The 13468-nt window shown below is 32.9% G+C and overlaps 1 long non-coding RNA gene across 1 annotated transcript in view; it reads left to right on the top strand.

Annotated features, from left to right (window-relative positions):
* The first annotated feature begins 1491 nt into the window (after positions 1-1491).
* Positions 1492-13468, top strand: part of LOC114207677 (uncharacterized) — a 100551-nt gene continuing 88574 nt past the window's right edge. The window contains exon 1 of the long non-coding RNA XR_003608906.2: positions 1492-1570. This is a non-coding gene — a long non-coding RNA (uncharacterized LOC114207677). The remainder of the gene's footprint in view (positions 1571-13468) is intronic.

Below are 13468 nucleotides of genomic sequence, written 5' to 3'. Positions count from 1 at the left end.
AGGCTAGTTGTAGGAAATAGCTAAGGAATTGCCAGACACTTTGTAAGAGTGGTTATACCATTATACTTTCTCACGATCAATGTATGAGAATTTAAGGTGACCTACATTCCCAGAAATATTTGGTATTTTCAATCTTAAAGAGTTAGCCAACGTAGTCTGTGTAAAATGGTATCTAATGTTTTTTAATTTATATTTTCTTGACTATTGATGATGCTGACTATCTTTTCATGTGCTTGTTAATCATTTGTTCATCTTTTATTGTGAAGTTTCTGTTAAAAGCTTTTGCCCACTTTTAAATGGGGTTGTTTTTATTTGGGGGGTATAAGTTATATTGGTTATGTTATAGATATAAGTCCTTTGGCATACCTATGTGTTGTATTTTCCTCTCAGTTTGTGGCTTCATTATTTATTTTCTTAGTGGTATCTCTTGATTAGCAGAAGATTTCATGTTGGATTTTTTTCCAGTACATGGAAAAATAGACAATATATGGTGATCTAGTTAAAAAAAATTTAAATGGAATAGTTATTTCTTATACTGGAATAAATGCTTTGTATGAACGGAATGCATTGTGGTCCAGTATTATATGTTTCAACAAGCATGCAAACAAGCAAGTATCCATCTAATGGTAGTATGTTCTGACTCAGTTTTACAGATAAAGGGTTTGTGATTCATGGTAAGACTGAAATAAACAGAAATTTTGACTGCAAAATGGCTGCACTGAGTTTGTAATTTAAGGGTATATTCCCAGAATATGGGAATGTGATGTTAAATATACATATAACATAGGTGTATTTGTTCATTGCAGTAGGGAGGGTGAGGGTGTTTCTTGACAGTAACAGCCAGAATTCATAAGAGTAAAATCATATCTATTTGATAAGTCATTCACTCAAAATTAAGCTACTATTTTTTAAAAAATTGTATTAACATATAATGTATTATTTGTTTCAGGGGTACAGGTCTGTGATTCATCAGTCTTACACAATTCACAGTGCTCACCATAGTACACACCCTCCCCAATGTCCATCACCCAGCCACCCCATCCCTCCGACCCCCCTCCACTATTTAAAATAGACCAAGGATACATTATTACCCAAAAGAAAAAACAGTGCCCCTGACTTTATGGCAGATATATTGTATTTGGAAGAGAGAGTCAATGAATAAATAAGTAAAAAGGCAAACAAAATTGTAAGTTAGAAGCTGATTGGTATTGTTGAAAAAAAATAGAGCGTTGATGGAGGTATATGGACTCCTGAGGATGAAGAATAAAGTCACAATTTTATATCAGGTAATCAGGGAAGCATTATTGTGGTGATGAAGAGCCTTGAATCAAGTGAGAGTGAGCCTGTGCATAGCTTTTAGCTACAAAGAATAGCCAGTTCAAAGGCCCTGAGCTGGGTGGGTTCGAGGACAAATATAGAACAGAAAAAGCAAAACAGGAAATAGTTGTGGCTTGAAATCAGAGCCAAAGAGATAGATTGTGTTTAGAATATGTGCAGCCCTGAAAAGTAGTGTAAGGACTTGGACAAGAATGTGTTTGCATGGCCACTAACCTTCCTGGGAGAGAGACAGGTAAATGGTAGTCTTCCTTTGCAAACTGGGGTGGAATTTGTTTCTGCCACAAGTGGAAAAGTACATTTTGGGATGAGATCAGGGCGTGAATATGTGGGGGGATGGAGCTGGGGTAAATTATCTGGCAAGGCTAGACCACAGGATAAGGTATTCCAAGTTTATTCTTTAACCACATGAGCTTCTACAATTAGTGTCTGAGAAATACAATTTCTCTACAACTGCATTTGAGTGTCTTAGATTTCTGAAATATTTATTTTTCATTAATTTTCTATTCTTTATAGTAAGCCAGTATGTTAACTATATACATTTATATGTGTATATAAATATGTACATAAATATGTATGTTAGTTATATATATATAACTATAACATTTACTTAATTATTTTCCTTTCAATAAACACTTTGATTGTTTCCAGGTTCTGCTAAGACAAACTAGACCTCCATGAACATCTGTGTGATGTCTCTTTATGTATATGTGCAAGATTTTCTCAACGCTTTATTTCTAGAAGTTGAATATTGGTGTCATGGGATATGCACATCTTTGATTTCTACCAGATAATGTCAAATCATTTTCCAAAGTTATTTTATCAAATTACAGTTTACCAACATTGTTCTGCATCCTCACAAACACTTAGTATTGTCAGCCTTTTAAATATTTTCTGTCTGGTGGGTGTAAAATTGTATTACATTGTGTCTGTAAGAGGCATTTTTACAAAGACTAATTAGGTTGAGTATCTTTTCATGTGTTTATTGGAACAGATGTATTTTCTCTTTCAAGAAATGCTTTTTTTTCATTTTCTATTGAATTAATAATTTGTATTTAATATGTAAAAATTATCTGTAGTCTCTGGGTACCAATATTTGTTCAGCTGTTATTTTTAAAATATTTGTTTTTCTAATAGTGACTTTTGATTAACAGACATCATTAATTCCTACCTCATGTTTCCTTTTAAAAGTTTTAATTTTGCTATATATTTGGTCTTCATGGAAATGATTTTGTATAGGATGTGAGATAGGAATACCAATTAGGAAATAAAGGAATACCAATTAGTTTTTTAAACTAATGTCAACTAATTTTCCTAGCATATTTTTAAGTCTGTAATTTTCCTATCTATTGGTAGTGGTAGTTCTATAATATATCAATTTGGCATATATGTGTAAGTTTGGGTACTGTAGTCTGTTCCAATTATTATAACTTTGTCTTAATTTATATATATATATATATATATACATATATATATATATATAAACTCAAGTCTCAACATATGGCAGAGCAACTTTGCAATTCTATTCTAGGTGTGACTTGGACCTAGGTCTTCCATACAAATTTTAGAGTTGTTAAACAAATAAACAAAAAGACAAAATAGCTGATATAGTGATGATTGAAGTTGCATTGATTCTATATGTCACTTTGGAGAAATTTGACATATTGGTAATATTGAGTCTAATCTTGCCATAATTTGAAATTCATTTAGATATTCTTTAATGTCTTGTAATAAAGTTTTATAATTGTAGTTTTAGTCCTAGTATTTTAAATGTTTTAGCATGGCCCACACTCACCTTTCTATACTCTCTCTCTACTGCTGGAGCTAGATGCTTGAAAAATGCATTTCCCAGAATGCCGTGAGAACTGGTCTATGATTAGCTTCTGCCAAAGGCAACGCTCTCAAAAAAAAAGAGCGAGAAGGAAGCCAGAGTAAAGTAGAAGCCACAGGCTTCCACAGGCAACTCTGGGCAACAGCCAAAGGAGCAATTACTTTAGGAAACTGAGGATTCTAGCAAAGGTGGTGGTGGTAACTGGAAGCAAATTCTGGTTCTGTGGTGACTAGGTAGTAACTTGGGGCAGAGGCACTTGGGCTCAGAAGAATGTAGGGTTTGGCAAGGCTGGAGTCTCCTATAGGAATGCCCAGCACTGGGGTAGATCATCAGATCTCCTTCTGGAGTAGTAGTTGCTTCCTATGGTCCCTGATCTCCTTCCCTGGCCTCCCTGGTCTCTCTATGATACCATGTAACCTCCATTGCTTCTGTACTCCACCCAACAATTTAGTAACTTAATTGCTGGCATTAAAACCCTCCCTGTCATTTTTGCTCTCCTGAATTATACATTAATTATAATTATTTATCTATAGATTTTTGGTTTCTTACTGAAAGGATCGTAAGGTACCCATTTTGAAATATTTCTTTCTTCTTTTTAAATTCTTACATATTATTTCTTTATTTTCTCCTTTTACTCTGACTAGAACCTTCTGTAAAAGATGGGATACAGTTGTTCACAGTGGATATCCATAGTCTGGATTTATAATGTCTGGAATAAATTATTTTAATATATTTTATGGGTAAGTTTAGAGTAAGTGTTCTTTATCATATTTTGAAAATTTCCTTTTTTCCCTTATGTTAAGGGACTTAACATGAAAGATTATAGATTGGTAGTTTACATTTTTCTCTCTGCAGTTATCAAAATGATTATTTAGATTTTTTTTCCTTTAGTTTCTTAATGTGGTGAATTACATTAACTCTTTGTGTTTAATCAATCCTGAAATTCTGGGTTAACCTCAAATTCTTCATAATGCTATCCTATTGTTTGCTGATTTTGCTTTTGGATTTTTGTAGCTATATTCAAGAATGAGATTTATCTGAAAATTTTCTCTCTCATACTGTCCCGATCTGGTTTGGTATTAATGTTATACTAATCCCATAAATGAGTTGTGACATATTTCCCCTCTTCTTTTTTGAGGCAAAGCTCATCATCTATTTTGTCATATTTAGTAGGACCCACCAATAAAGCCAGGTAAGTCTGGTGTATTTTTGTGGGAAGACTTAATTTGATGCATTAATTTTGTTAGTAGTTATAGGCTACGCAGATTATCTATTCGTTTTTGAAGGGTTTGTTAACTGAACTTTTTCTAGGAGTTTCTTAATTGCACCTAACTTTTAAAATGTTTGACATAATGTTTTTCAGCTTTCTTAGATTCTTTGCCATAAATCTACCTCACTAGAAGCTGTTGATGGCTGTTAACTGCGACATGTGTTCATTCCTATTTTGTCTAAAGTCTGCTTTGATAACATTGACAGCCACTCCAAGAATGTTGTCTACTATGTCTTGCAAAATTTAAAAGCCTACGACACTGTAAAGAATATTCAAATTCTGAGAGTTCTCAATCTGCCAAGGACACATTGTATTTTTTTTCTTTTTGCATACACATGGACAACTCCTTTCTCTTTTTCTCTCACACACATTTTCACCACAATACTGGAGCACTGATTCCTAAGCCTGTATTTCAGAGTCCCTCGAGGCCATACTGGTCTCAGACGCAGTGTTCAGGTTCTCTTCCCTTAAGGTTCCTGCAGAGGTGAGGAATGGCTGGGGAACTGTCTTCAAAACAGACCCAGCTCTTCTCCAGTCTCTACTTTTTCTTCCCAGGCTTAGATATTACAAACATTCCTTCAGCTAGTGGATCTACAAATCCACTTTTAGAGGCTGCATCAACCAGTTACGCGATGAGATGTATCAAGACATACTGATCAATGACTATAACAGATTTTTATTACAAGCCTATTTTGGATTGGGCCCTGTTCTAGGTTTGGAGATGCAGGAGAAGACAGGACTGTGTGTTGCCTGCTTTCTTAGAACTTATATTCTCTTTGGAGGAAGTGCAAAAATAGTATTAATGAAACAATAGTAAACCAGAAAATGACTTTAGAATCAGAATAATTGGTAGATATTGATAATTACTATGAAAACTTAAGAATGACTGGTAGCAATTTGGGGTAAGGGGGACATTTGGAGTTTCTAGGTTAAACTGGATTGTCAAAAAAGCCACGAGAGGTAACAATGAGGCTAGATCCAATTTCCAAGATGAAGCGGCTAATGGTGATAGGAACGAAGTGGCCCAGTTAGAGAAAAGAACACATCCCCATGGTGAGTATGAGTTAGAGGTATCCCAGGAATAGAGTGGTCCTATGAGACAAGCAACATTTCTTCCTATTAAACCTATTGCATGATCTTCATTTATATTTTTCATATTAACTTTAAATTTTTCTTCATAGAGATCTTGCCCAGTTTTTTAAGTTTATTCTCAAGTACTTATAATTTTATTTTCTATTATAAATGCATTTTTAATTTTTCCTATAGAACTTCAGGAGCTCTATTTCCTTTTATTTTTTTATTTTTTTAAAGATTTTATTTATTTATTTGACAGAGAGAGACACAGCGAGAGAGGGAACACAAGCAGGGGTAGTGGGAGAGGGAGAAGCAGGCTTCCCAGAGAACAGGGAGCCCGATGCAAGGCTCGATCCCAGGACCCTGGGATCATGACCTGAGCCAAAGGCAGAGGCTTAACAACTGAGCCACCCAGGCTCCCCTCTATTTCCTTTTAATTTTAATGAAAATGTCTTAAAATTTTTGCCATTAAATACAATCTTAATTACTTGTCTTAAATATTATTCCTTAACATATTATGGAAGTAACTTCCACATCAATTCAGTCAAGAGTTTTATGAGGAATAGATGATAAATTTAATCAAACTTAATTTTTAAGATTTAAAAATATATAATTATTCTACTTTCACTGTAGATATGATCAATAATATTAATAAGTTTGACTTCAATAATGAACTCTAATTGATAATGTTATCTTAATATTTTAAGTTATTATTGAGTTAAATTTGTTAGTATTTAATTTGTAACTATTATTAATGGCTTTGGTTTTCTAACCATGATTTAAATATTATTTGTGGAATATTTAAAACTTTCTATGTAGCAGAATCATGTTATTAATTTTCACATAGAATTTCTGTTTTTGTTGTTGTAGTTACAGATTTTTACTGGGACACACTTTCTACATTTGAAATTTTATAAAAGCATCGCAAGTTCTTGAAAAAAAAATCTAGTCTCTTTTGATTACAATATTTGACAAATCTATATTTGTGTACTAATTAATGCATTCTGATGCTTGGTAATTGTATTGATCATTTATTAGAATAGCCTGTCACAGAGTGAGGGATATGTTAAAGGCTATCTTTACTGCTATGCTTTTAATATATGTATATATTTCTATCAATATTTGCATTTTACATAGGATATGTTGTTAGGTACTCAGGTTCTCTTAAATTTACTATTTATCAGTTAAGTTTACCCTATTTGCCTACACAGTGCTTTTGCCTTGAACTTTATTTTGGAGTACATAGGGGAATATGATCAGGAAACAGTTAAAATAATGATCTGGAATTAAAAAGCGTGGGTTAGAGCAGAGATTAGAATTGGACATCACATACATAAAGATGTTAGATGAAGCCTTGGTAGTAAATGGAAATGTTTGGGGCAAGAGTATAAAGGGGCAAAGGTTCCAAGGGACATAATTTTAGAACCACCAAAATTCAAAGTACTGAAAGAAGGACTTAGCAAAGGAGACTAAGATCAAGCAGGTAGAAAAGAAGAACCAAGGATGGGACTTGGCAAAGAAGTAAAGCCAAGAGAGGGGCGCCTGGGTGGCTCAGTCGTTAAGCATCTGCCTTTGGCTCGGGTCATGATCCCAGGGTCCTGGGATCGAGCCCCGCATCGGGCTCCCTGCTCCACGGGAGGCCTGCTTCTCCCTCTTCCACTCCCCCTGCTTGTGTTCCCTCTCCCGTTGTGTCTCTCTCTGTCAAATTAATAAATAAAAATCTTTAAAAAAAAATAAAAAAAAAGAAGTAAAGCCAAGAGAGACTATCAAGAAGGTGGAGTTGTCAACAGCATCAAAACGTTTATTGTGTACAAGGAAGGTGACATCCACTTCCTGCCCATTTATTCAAACATACACACTAGAATGTAAGACTCAGGACAGGAATGTTTTCAAATGTTTCCTTCACTGAGGTATCTCCAGATCCCAAAACATTGACTAAAACGTAGCAACAAATCTTAATGCTAAGATTTGTTAAATGATTTTAAAATATAATCTTCTTGATTATTAAAATAAAACAACACAATATATGATCTCAAGACAAGAGAACTCTGCAATTCAAATGTTTTCCTATGTCCCATTATATTATCTTGTAACTTAGAGAGTTAAAAAATACAGACCACAAAGAATAGCAGTTTAAAACATGTTGGTTATAAAATAGTTTGCTTGGAACTACTGTATAAAAATGTCAAATATTCATGTCATAATATTTTTTCCTTAATACACCATATTTTCATGGAGATATACACATTTATTAATAACACTCAATTTATCTGCCCTAATGTTAATAACCCATCAGAATAAAATAGCCAGTTCTTATAAAATGCCACATGAGTAATTACTATGTTGAAACTTTGTTTTGTGGATTATTAAAAAATAAAATTGAAAATAAAGTCTTTTCAGTTATGGTTAAAAATAGATTTTTTAAATTTTAATAAAAAATTAATTTTATAGAAGTCCATTAAAATAGCTAATTCCATTTCAGGAATTATTTAAATAAAGGAAGATAAACAGTTTTTGAAGTCACATAATTTTTAAATGGCATAAACTCTTTTTCTAATTTCATAATAATATAAGAGCAAGTAAATTACTGACAATATAAATTAATGCATATAATAAGAAAAAAAGAAATCCATATTAATTCAACCATAAAAATTGTCTTTATGGTGTTTACTATTTCGAAATTGTATTTAAAGAAATTAATATACTTTAATGAAATAATAATGCCAATGATTTTTAAAAATAAACTTTCCAGAAGCTGGTATCATTAAAAACTGTTTTTCAGTGTATCAGGCACTTTGAGAGACTACTCACATCTTCAAAATACGCTGCTCCTTGCATTTAAAGATTTTCGGAAAAGGAAAGAAGAAAAAATTAAATATATGTATTTATACATAAATACATTTAAGGAATGTTGTTGCTCTAACCATTTTAAATGTTTTTTTTTAAATTATATTCAGAACCTGTGACACAATTTTTTTTAAAAAAACAGACTCAAAGATGGTAAAGTTTTATCATTCTGAATTTTAGAAATAATAGTTTCTACATACTAAGCTTGATTGACATTTTGATCTTTTGAAAAGAATTATGCATAAAGATCATCATTAATGCGAAGAAAATAAACTCCATTGGCTTCACTTGTGATTTTAAAGCACATATCCTTTTGGGCATCAGACATCTTCAGTTTTTCTTCTCAGATTTTGACATACATTTTTGCATAAGCTCAGACACCTATATTTCCATCCTGACAACTATTTTCTTTAAAAACGCTTTGCTTTACTTCCTTTAGAAGAAGAAAATGAATGTTTATCGCTCAAAATGTGAAGCAGGCTGTTCTGTAGCAATATTCTACATGTTCATGATGTTTTCAGAACTAGTCTATTTATCTAAATTCAAATGATTGACCATTCCCCTCACAGCCTATTATCTTACTCAGGAATTGAGATCCAATATTTCCAGTGTTTTCATCAGCACTAGAGTTAACTTGAAGGTTGTTTTGTACACCTATTGACCATTCTCTATAGTTTTTAATTCTGTAGCGATGGTAAAAACTTTTATTCTTGAAATTATTTTATAGACATCTTTTTAACAAAGGAATTGACTCACTTGAAGCTTTTATTATAGATACACAAACTGCAAAATTATTCCCTTTCTCGTCATAACTATTAATACAAGAATAAATGGTTTAACTTGAATGTTGTGCTATCATACGAAATATGCATTTGTACCATCATCGACGGTGATCATGCCTCAGATTCTATATATGTCAAAAGTTCAGCATCCTTGCTTTATACTCATATAATAAATGTACTGACTCTGTGGGAGTCTAAGATACGAATATTTAACAAATGGTTAGTACATTTTTACTTGGGCTGACCTTTTGCTTTTGTCATCATCAATGATCAGTACAAGTAGATGAAGGCACAACAAATTTAATACATGAACATTTTTTAATCAACTTGTGAACATGTCTTTTTTTGTCCTTTATGCATAAGAGGAAGAAATAAAAGCTAAATGCTTATAGTAGCTTTGGATGGCTGAAATAACCATGTTCAATGACATTCAACAACCATTCATTGTCACCCTGGACAGACGTTGCCAGAACTTTACATTTACATCTATCTTTACACTTTTAAGCAATAATTAGGATTAATAGTTTGTCATATTTATTATCCTTGTTACAGATTTTTAAAAAGAAAATCAAGTAGATTTGGGTCAAAAGAAAAAAATAACCTGCCTATTCAGGATGAGACAGCTGAATTTTAGGAACACAGTATGTAAAAAAGTCTTAGGCCTTTTAGTTGGAAGAAACCTCAAAATTACTCAGTAATGGTATATGGTTACTAAAAAGAATAAATATTTACATTATATTTTGAGAATAAAAGAGGACATAGTCTTATTATACTTTGTCATATAATAACCTGAGTGTTAGAGTGACAACAATAAGATAAATAAAACAAAATAAAAGAATGTTGATAGGTTTAGGGACACATACAAATGTGTATGAAGTATGTTCCTTAAGATTGGGGAAGTTTATCTTTGAAAGATAGACTTGGGGGAAAACTAACTTTTGTTTACAAACATTTGAGAATGCTCACAGGAGGGACATGTAGGCTTGTCCTGTTTGGCCCCAAATTATTGAGCCACCATCATGAGGAAGAGCCTGAGAGGCAGATTTTTTTTTTTCACCACATGAAAAAGCCTTCTAATACTGGTAGCTATTCAAATAAGGAAAGGACTACCTGAAAAAATAGTATTATACTGCTGTGAAAATGTGTTAATAGTCAGTGATTTTCAAGTTTAGAAGATATTACAGAACCAAGGAGGCAAGTTAGTAGTACAAGAGACCTCCATCCCTAATTCAGTAAAAACAATCCCACATTTATATATTTTATGTATCCAGCCTTTGTAAGATTAAAAAGGAAAAAAATCTATGGTTTAAAATTTTACAACTACATCTTACATAACCATCTGGCGATAATGCTATAAAGAAAATTTAAGCACTTAAGGGAGTATTTGAATTAGGTGGCCCTTAAACATCTTTAAACATCATTTTAATAACAATTATAATGAAATTATAATGTTCCCTACAAATAAAGTATCTGAGAAGTTTACAAACTCTTTTGTCCTCACCATAGCTCTGAAAGAAAGCATTATTTTTGCACATGAGAGTGTAGAAGATCAGGAAAATTTAGCAGATTGAGCAAGGGACTATGGCATGTGGAAAAAGCTGGGTTTATAAACTTGGTTACACTTTTACCATTCCACAATATTGTATATTGTATAATCATCAAATTCAGAATTATCTTAGAGATCATATCCTATTCTAGCTCATATTTTAAGACTCACATATAGCATTACCATTTAGTAATTGGTTACTCTATATTTTAATATCTCCAAGTTCACCCACTTGTTTTTGAATTATCTTACTCCATTTGGAGTAGCTCTAGCCATTAAAAAGTGCCTTCTTATGTGGTCTGGAATCTGCCTTTCCACATGACTCAATCCAAAATATGTGATTTTTTCGTATTCATCTACTATGGTCTCTTTCTTAAACTGTTTGTATTTAAATTGGGGAAGTACAATGTGGACATAAAACATTGCAATATAGAAAGGATTTCTGCAATGGGATTATACTTCTAAAAAAATCTCCTTTTCCATAATAAATTATCTTTAAAACAAAAGGGCTAACATAAACATTTGTTATCATTTGTCTATTTTGGCAAACATCTTTGTAAGATAAAAGACTGTAATGACAAGTACAGTCATAGTTAAAGAGAATTTGGGCTCAGTCAGCAACTAAATAAAAGCTATAGAATAGAAATCTCTAAAAACCAGTCTAGACAGAATTTTTACCATCTCCAGGGTAGTTAATTAATGAAGGTAATATGAATATCACACAGAAGTCTGGAGCTTTTCTCTAGGGGAAGAGAACCATTAGCTCTGGGTAGAATCTCAGCTGTTAGAGTTCATCAAATCAATCAGTAGGCAATAAACATGTCTCTAAAATGGACATAGAAAAGCATAGCAGGACCTGACAACAGAAACACAAATGTTAAAGCAAGAGAGATTTGCAGCGGGCACTGGGATACTCATGCATGGAAATTTGTACTTTCAAGACAGTATGTAGTTCCCGGAGTCAAGGCAAGATCTCACTCTATGGGTACCACCCAGAAACAAAGCAGACATGGGCAGGTAAGAAGTATCTGATCAGTGGATTGCATTTCATCTCAATATATTGGTCAATTACTTAAGCCTGGGTAGAAAGTTATAAAGTAATTGTAGAGTGACCAAGTTAGACTAACTTAGAAACATATATAGATTTGATCTATCATCTTTTTTCTATCTGTCTATCATCTATGTATCTATCTGTATCAAATTCATTTATCTACTTTATTAATCTTAAGGGGTGTTTTAATTGTTCTCCTTTATTTTATTTTTTTAAAGATTTTATTTATTTATTTGACAGAGACAAAACAAGAGAGGGAACACAAGCAGGGGGAGTGGGAGAGGGAGAAGCAGGCTCCTCGCTGAGCAGGGAGCCCGATGCGGGGCTTGATCCCAGGACCCTGGGATCATGACTTGAGCCGAAGGCAGACACTTAACGACTGAGCCACCCAGGCACCCCATGTTTTCCTTTATTTTATAGTAGTTAGTTGCTATCATTCAGGAGACAAATTTAGTTTTTTTTAGATAGAAACGTGTCTCCATGCCTGTGGTCTAAAAATGGCAATTAATCCGGTTACCCATGTATAAAAATCTTCACAACATTTATGAGTTGCCCTATGTACAAAAAGGTGTACTGTAATCTGAAATACAATAATAATTATTGAGTTATACTTCATGTCCTGAAATGCCTAGTATTTTTTATACTATCATTAGGGCATCAGTAAACCCGGAGATATGCTTTCCATTTTGCTGTAGAATATCACTAAAGACAATAAGAGTTGAATACAAGTAAAGTAACATTTTAGGTCAAATTATAGTATTTATTTACTCAAAAGAACATAATGAATCTTTAGCAAACACAACTATGATTGCCAATGCTGAGATACAGTACACATATAGGACTTCAAAAGATCGAAATGAGAACTGCTGTTTCATCACTGGTATTATGTGATGCTGTTATAGGCAATAAAGAGGAGCTAAATGTGGTTCTCCTCATTTCTTTTTCAGTTTTTCTGAAAGTCTCTAATTTTATGAGTTCCTAGCAAACTATAGTCTTCTGGGAAAATATTGCTTCATTTTAATGGAAATATGGAAATGAAAAGAAAGCAAAGTTATAAACAATTTTATACATCACACACACAGAGACAGAGAGAGAGGGAGAGAGAGAGACAAAAAGAGAGAAATATAGATATCTCATAATTTACCATTATCCAGCAATCAATTTTAAACTGCTTTTTTTTGTCTTAAGATTTCAGGTCCAGATCCTCAAAGAACATGTTTCTCAACTTTTATATATATTATTTGCTTAAAACAATGATAAGACAACTTTATCATTGCATTTTTCTATCTTAGGGGAAAAGTAAAGAATGGTGTATATTCAACCCTCTGTCCCATAATAAAGAAACACACTAAGTAACGGTAACACTGGAAGGAATTGCTGGGAGTGTTGGAGAGCTCAGATGAAGTTGATAAGGGGAGCCATGGAAAATACTGGAAAGCTGTCATTCACTAACACATTCTGCAATGATGGCTTAAAAGCAAGTAAGTTTTTTCTCCTTAAATCACATTCCCATGTCATTCCTGATATATCATTTTAGCTACCCTCTGTCATTGTGCTTATTCTATTACGATTGAATCACATTTGCTTTCATTTTATAGACATATGATAGCACTGGGAAAAAAAATACTGAGAATTCTAACAGAGTACCAATAATGCAACAACAAAAAGAAAGAAATTAGTATTTCAACTCCATTTTGTCCTGACTCTCATATTTTGGAAATAGTTTCCTGCT

Source organism: Eumetopias jubatus, unplaced genomic scaffold (assembly GCF_037043125.1).
Source record: "Eumetopias jubatus isolate StellerSeaLion01/CBP00866 unplaced genomic scaffold, mEumJub1_p1.0 scaffold_7, whole genome shotgun sequence".
Classification (NCBI taxonomy): Eukaryota; Metazoa; Chordata; class Mammalia; order Carnivora; family Otariidae; genus Eumetopias; species Eumetopias jubatus.
Note: the sequence above shows the minus strand (reverse complement) of the source record. Positions and strands in the feature narration are given on the sequence as shown.